Genomic DNA, 7,270 nt, shown 5'->3' on the forward strand with positions numbered 1-7,270 from the left:
CTGCAACCTCCACCTCCTGGGTTCAAGTGATTCTCCTGCCTCAGCCTCCTGAGTAGCTGGGACTACAGGCACACACCACCACGCCCAGCTGATTTTTGTATTTTTAGTGGAGATGGAGTTTCACCATGTTGGCCAGGATGATCTTGATCTCTTGACCTCATTATCCACCTGCCTCGGCCTCCCAAAGGGCTGGGATTACAGGCATAATCCACCATGTCTGGTCTCAACCACTTTTATATTGAGACAGGGTCTTGTTCTGTCACTCAGGCTGGAGTGCAGTGGTGCAAGCAAGGTTCACTGCAGCCTTAACCTCCCAGGCTCAAGCAATTCTCCTGCCTTAGCCTCCCAAGTAGCTGAGACTACAGGTGTGCACCACCATGCTTAGCTAATTTTTAAAGTTTTTGTAGAGATGGGGTCTCACTATGTTGCACACGATGACCTCAAACTGCAGGGCTCAGGTGGTCCTCCTGCTTCAGCCTCCCAAAATGCTGAGATTACAGGCATAAGCCACCATGCCCTGTCTTGTCTTAAGTATTTGCAAGTGTATAGTTAGTGGAATTAAGTTTAAGTATATTTAGTGGAATTAAGTACATTAATATTGTTGTGTAACAATCACTATCATCTGTCTCCAGAACTGTTTTTATTTTGCAAAACTAAAACTTGATACTCATTAAACCATAATTTTGCATTCTCTCCTCCTTCTAGCCCCTGGCAAACACCATTCTACTTTTGATCTCCATGAATATAACTACGCTAGGTACCTCATTAAGTGGAATCATATGGTTATTTGTCTTTTGGTAAATGGTTTCACTTAGCATAATGTTCACTCATGCCTTCTTTAATGTCTTTCAGAAATGTTCTTGTAGTTTTAATTATATAAGACTTTAACATTCTGGTGGAGGTTAACTCCTAAGTATTTTATTGTTTTTGATATTCTTGTAAGTGAAATTATTTTCATTTACTTTCTTTACTTTTTTTTTTTTAGAGACATGTTTTTGTTCTGTCACCCAGGCTGGAGTGCAGTGGTGTGATCATACTTCACTCCCGCCTTGAACTCCTAGGCTCAAGTGATCCTCCCCCTTCACCCTCCTCAGTAGCTGAAATTACAGGTGTTCCTTTGTATATATGTGTCCAAAAACATAAACTAATAATTTTAAAAAGTGTTTGTCTCTTAAATCATGTATTAAAAAAAGCGGAGTTATACACCATTATTGCAATAGTAGTAGCTTTTATAATTGCCCTTATATTTACCTTTATTGCAATCTTTTTACTTCAAATGACTTTGACACTGTCTAGTGTCCTTTCATTTAAATCTGCCAGACTCCCTTTACCATTTCTTGCAGAGTAGGTCTAGTGGTAATGGATTATTTTAGCTTTTGCTTATCTGTAAAGTCTTAATTTCTCCTTCACTTTTGGAGGGCAATTGTGCCAGATACAGGATTCTTGTTTTTTTTTGTTTTTTGTTTTTTTTTTTAGCACTTTGAATATATCAGCCTACTGTTTTCTAGTCTTCAAAGTTTCTGATAATCTTATTGAGTCTCTCTAGTAGGTGACAAGTTGCCTCTCTCTTGCAGAATCTTTCAAGATTCTCTGCCTTTCAACAGTTTGATTATAATGTATCTCAGTGAGGGTCTCTTTGAATTCATCTTACTTGTGGGTACATTGAGTTTCTTGGATGTTTACCTTCATGACTATCAAATTTGGGGTTTTTGGCCATTATTGTTTCAAATATCTTCTTTGCCCCTTTCACTCCTCCTCTGAGACACTCACAATGCATATGCTGGTCTCTCCAATGGTGTCCCACAGGTCCTTTTAAGAGGTGAAGCCAGCTGGACTTCTGGGTCGGGTGGGGACTTGGAGAAATTTTCTGTCTAGCTAGAGGATTGTAAACGCACCAATCAGCACTCTGTAAAAATGCACCAATGAGCACTCTGTGTCTAGCTAAAAAATTGTAAACACACCAATCAGCACTCTGTAAAAACACAGCAATCAGTGCTCTGTGTCTAGCTAAGGATTGTAAACGCACCAATCAGCACTCTGTAAAAGGGACCAATCAGCACTCTGTAAAATGGACCAATCAGTGCTCTGTAAAATGGATCAATCAGGAGGATGTGGGCAGGGCCAGATAAGGGAATAAAAACTGGTCACCCCAGCCAGCAGCCACAGCCTGCTCAGGTCCCCTTTCACCCTGTGGAAGCTTAGTTCTTTTGCTCTTCACAATAAATCTTGCTTCTGCTCACTTTGGGTCCACACTGCCTTTATGAGCTGTAATACTCACTGCAAGGGTCTGCGGCTTCACTCCTGAAGTCAGCGAGACCATGAACCCACCAGAAGGAAGAAACTCTGGACACATCTGAACATGTGAGGGAACAAACTCTGGACACACCATCTTTAAGAGCTGTAACACTCACGGCGAAGGTCCGCAGTTTCATTCTTGAAGTCAGTGAGACCAAGAACCTACCGGAAAGAATAAATTCCAGACATACTTTAGGTTCTGTTCACTTTTTTCTAATCTTTTTCTCTTTTTGTTCTTCAGATGTAATAATTTCTATGGTCTTATCTTCAAGTTTGCTGATTTGTTTTTCTGCCTACTCAAATCTACCTTTGAACCTCTTTAGTGAGTTTTTCGTTTCAGTTGTACTTTTTAGCTCCAGAAATCTCTTTTGGTTTCCTTTTAAGTGTTATACCTCTTTATTGCAATTTCTATTTTGTTCACACATTGTTTTATGGACTTTCTGTATGTCTTCCTTTAGTTCTTTGGGTATCTTTAGTACAGTCATTTTAAAGTCTTTGTTGAGTAGGTCTACTATCTGGTATTTTTCCTATCAGTTTATTGTTTCCCTTTGAATGGGCACAGTTTTCTTTTAACTTGTATGCCTTATGATTTTGTTGTTGTTGTTGTTGTTGTTTAAAACTAGGCACTTGAATCTAAGAATATGGTAACTCTGGAAATCAGAGTCTCCCCCTTCCTGAGAGTTTTCTGTTTTTTTCTGGTCTTATTGTATTTCTTGATTGTGGTAAACTGTCTCTGTGCCAGGAATCAGCCTAGTTATAAACTTAAGGTCTTCTCAGGTCTTTTCTGTGCCTTTCCTTGGGCTTGTATGGTGACTTTCTAAGTTTCTCTGTAAATTCAGTTGCTTTTGAATGTCCTAGTCTTTAAATATTTGGCTACCAAATGGGGAAAAAGAGAACAATGAAGGAAGAAAAAGGCTCTGGCCCTTTAAGTCCTCTGGAAGTTGCTTCAGCCAGAGGAGGAAGGGCTTGCAATGATGGGGAGGGGCTGGTCCAGCAATGGCTGGCGCCTCCGTGTCTGTACCTCTGATATCAGAGGCAGCAATCAACAATCAGGGCACCTATCTCTGATATTTGGAGGATGGCATCTGATTGCACATCCTGGCTCCTGTAAGCCATATAAGCTGCTCCTGGAACGCATGCACAGCTGCCTGCCAAGGGCTGGGGGCTGGGGGCTGGGTAACAGTTACTGTGCTGAGAGCTGAGATGGATGAAAATCAGCCACAATTTACCATTTGAGTCTTCCTCAGGAAGTTGTGAGCCTTGAATAGACTCCAGAAATCCAGAATAGTTACATTGGACAGATTCTGTCACTGTAATTGCAGTCCAGGTGAGGAGATGGAATCTGGTGCCTCCTACTCTGCCATCTTCCCAGAATTCTCTCTCTCATCCAATTAATTTGTATTGACTGTCTACTATGAACCAGGTACTATCTGTCCCCTGGGGATAGATTTATGAGCAAGACAGACAAGAATCTTTTCTCTCACAGATCTTATTTTGGGGAGTCAGATAACAGACAACTAAGGCTGGGCAAGGTGGCTCACACCTGTAATCCTCACGCTTTGGGAGGCTGAGGTAGGAGATCTGCTTAAGGACAGGAGTTCAAGACCAGCCTGGCCAACATAGTGAGACCCCTGCCTCAAAAAAATAGACAACTAAAATAGATAATATAATTTCATGTAATGATAAGTGCTATAAAAAAAATTTGAGTATCTGTAGCAGACACTGCAGTTGTTCCATCCATGTCCTGTCAGCATTTAATACTCTCATGTGAGCTGGCTTAGTTCCTGCTGGCAGCACCTGCAACTACTCACCTGAGGGCTCTCTCTTGCTTCTCAGAGATGAGGATGGCAGAGTAGGAGGCACCAGGATTTCATCTCCCCACCTAGACCACAATTGTAGTGGCAGAAACTGTCTAATGTAACTATTTTGAATTTCTGGAGTCTATTCAAAAGCTCACAACTTCCTGAGGAAGACCTGGATGGTAAATTGTGGTTAATTTTGGTCAATCTCAGCTCTCAGCACTGTTACTCAGCCCCCCAGCCCCCAGCCCTTGGCAGGCAGCTGTACATGCGTTCCAGGACCTGCTCGTGTGGCTTTCAGGAGCCAGGATGTGCAGTCAGACTCCTGGGTGTAGGACAAGCTGGCAGCATCAGAGAATTGAGACAGCCCTAGAGAGCTGAAATAACACGTACTGATATGAGTTGTGGATAAGAATCTTGTTTCCTTCCTCCGCAGGCAGGTAGCTCTGAGGCACGTTCTGCACCTGCTTCCGGAGTTCCTCAGTGTCTTGAGTGCCAGTTATCTACAGTGGTAATTTATTTATGTTTTTGATGGAGCTGGAGTACAGTAGTGCAATCTCAGCTCACTGCAACCTCCAACTCCCGGGTTCGAGCAATTCTGCCTCAGCCTCCTGAGTAGCTGGGGCCGCAGGGGTGCACCACCACGCCCGGCTAATTTTTGTATTTTTAGCAGAGATGGGTTTTGCCATGTTGGCCAGGCTGATCTCAAACTCCTGACCTCAGATGATCCACCTGTCTCAGTCTCCCAAAGTACTGGGATTACAAACGTGAGCCACCATGCCCGGCCAGTAATTTGTTTAATTACATATCTTTTATAATCTCACTCTGTTGCCCAGGCTGGAGTGCAGTAGTATGATCATGGCTCACTGCAGCCTCCAACACTTGGGCTCAAAATGTCCAAGGGACATTTTACAAAGTGTGTTTTCAGGGAGATAGTTTGATCTCCCACGCCTGTTTGATACATATTAATGTTTAATTAATTAATTAATTTAAAAAATTGAAGAGATGGGGTCTTATTATGTTGCCCAGGCTAGAGTACAGTGTATAGTGGCATGATTGTAGCTCACTGCAACCTCGACCCCTTGGGTGCAAGTGATCCTCCTGCCTCAGCTTCCTGAGTAGTTGGGTCTACAGGTGCACACCATCACACTAGCTAATTAAAAAACATTTTTTTAAGAGACGGAATCTTCCTATGTTGCCTAGGCTGGTCTTGAACTCCTGGGCTCAAGCGATCCTCCCACCGTGGACTCCCAAAGTGCTGGGATTACAGGCAATGAACCATTATGCCTGGCATTCGCTCCTTTTCCTCACTTTCCCGCCAGTGTTTCCAGGATCACCTTCCAGATAAATTACTTACACGTGAAGCCTTGTCTCAGCGTCCACTTATAGGGGAAACCAAGCTAAGATTTTATCAAGAGTGGGGATGGGGGACAGGTGGGAGGGAACAGCCAACAGCCTATAGATATGTCCCCACCCACAGTCACCAGGTCAGGTGCACACGGTGGTGGCTCATTGAGAAAGCCACTGCAGGTTGGACAGCCAGTCTGAGATCTTGCTTATATTTTTACAGAGAGTGGACCCTTGGCCACTGTTCAGGGCAAGGAGGGGCCTCCCTGTCTGAGTTCGAGCAGCCCCCATCGTGGCCAGAGTGTGAAAACTTTTCCCAAAGCAAACCCAGCTGATCAACTAAACTCCTCCCCCAGCACCCTGGTTGGTATCTTTTCATCTTGGACTCATGACTTAGTTCTTCCTTTCCTCGGCCTCTTTACCTGCTAACAAATACAGGTAACCTGTTGTTTTAAATTATCTATTTTTTTTTTTTTTTTTTTGAGATGGAGTCTCGCTCTATCGCCCAGGCTGGAGTGCAGTGGCCGGATCTCAGCTCACTGCAAGCTCTGCCTCCCGGGTTTACGCCATTCTCCTGCCTCAGCCTCCCGAGTAGCTGGGACTACAGGCGCCCGCCACCTCGCCCGGCTAGTTTTTTGTATTTTTTAGTAGAGACGGGGGTGTTAGCCAGGATGGTCTCGATCTCCTGACCTTGTGATCCACCCGTCTCGGCCTCCCAAAGTGCTGGGATTACAGGCTTGAGCCACTGCGCCTGACCAAAAAGATATGGTTGTTTTTTTTTATGATTATAAAAGTCATTTTTTTTTTGTATAAAGGTCTTTTATTTTTTTTCTCTTTGAGACAGGGTCTTGCTCTGTTGCCCAGGCTGGAGTGCAGTGTTGAGGTCATAGCTCACTGCAGCCTCAAACTCCTGGGCTCAGGTGATCCTCTTGTCTTGGCCTCCCAAAGCACTGGGATCACAGGCATGAGCCACTGCACCTGGCCTGTATAAATGTTTTAAGTACAAATAATATAGAAAAGAAAATTAAAGTCATCTTATAGAAGATTGAATACAACCACAGATTCCTCCCATTGGGAGGTGGGATCTGTGTCCCCTTTGCTTGAACGTGGATGAGCTCTGTGACTGCCTGATCAATGGAATGTGGTACAGATGACTTGGTGCCAGTTTCCAGATCAAGACCTTAGTAGTCTGGAAATTTCTGCTTCCTGTCTGTTGAAACACTTGCTCTTGAAGTCCAGCCACCACGCTGCGAGAAGCCCAACCCACATGGAAAGGGCACATGGGGGTGCCCAGGTGATAGCCCCAACTGAGCTCCTAGCCCACAGCCAACTGCCAGCTGTGGGAGTGACCCATTTTGGAAGCCCAGCCCAATTGAGCTTTGGATTACTCTAGCCCTGGTCATGATCCGACTGCAATCATGTGAGACCCTGCTGAGAACTGCTGAGGACAGGCGATTCACAGATACGCGAGAGATTATAATACGCTGCTGTTTTTAACTACTAAGGTTTGGAGTAACTCACTCTGCAGCAATAGATACTGGAACATACCTGTAATCCTTTCATCTTGGAGATAACGACTATTAACATTTGGTTTTCCTGCATATATATATATGATTTATTTTTGTATATATGTACTTATTTATTTAATTTTAATTTTTTATTTTTCGAAATTGAGTCAAGCTGTATTGCCCAGGCTGGAGTGCAATGGTGCAATCACAGTTCACTGCAACCTCCGCCTCCCAGGTTCAAGAGATTCTCCTGCCTCAGCCTCCCAAGTAACTAGGATTACAGGTGCCCGCCACCACACTTGGCTAATTTTTATATTTTTA

The sequence above is a fragment of the Colobus angolensis genome, unplaced genomic scaffold (genome assembly GCF_000951035.1).
Source record: "Colobus angolensis palliatus isolate OR3802 unplaced genomic scaffold, Cang.pa_1.0 Scaffold128, whole genome shotgun sequence".
NCBI lineage: Eukaryota > Metazoa > Chordata > Mammalia > Primates > Cercopithecidae > Colobus > Colobus angolensis.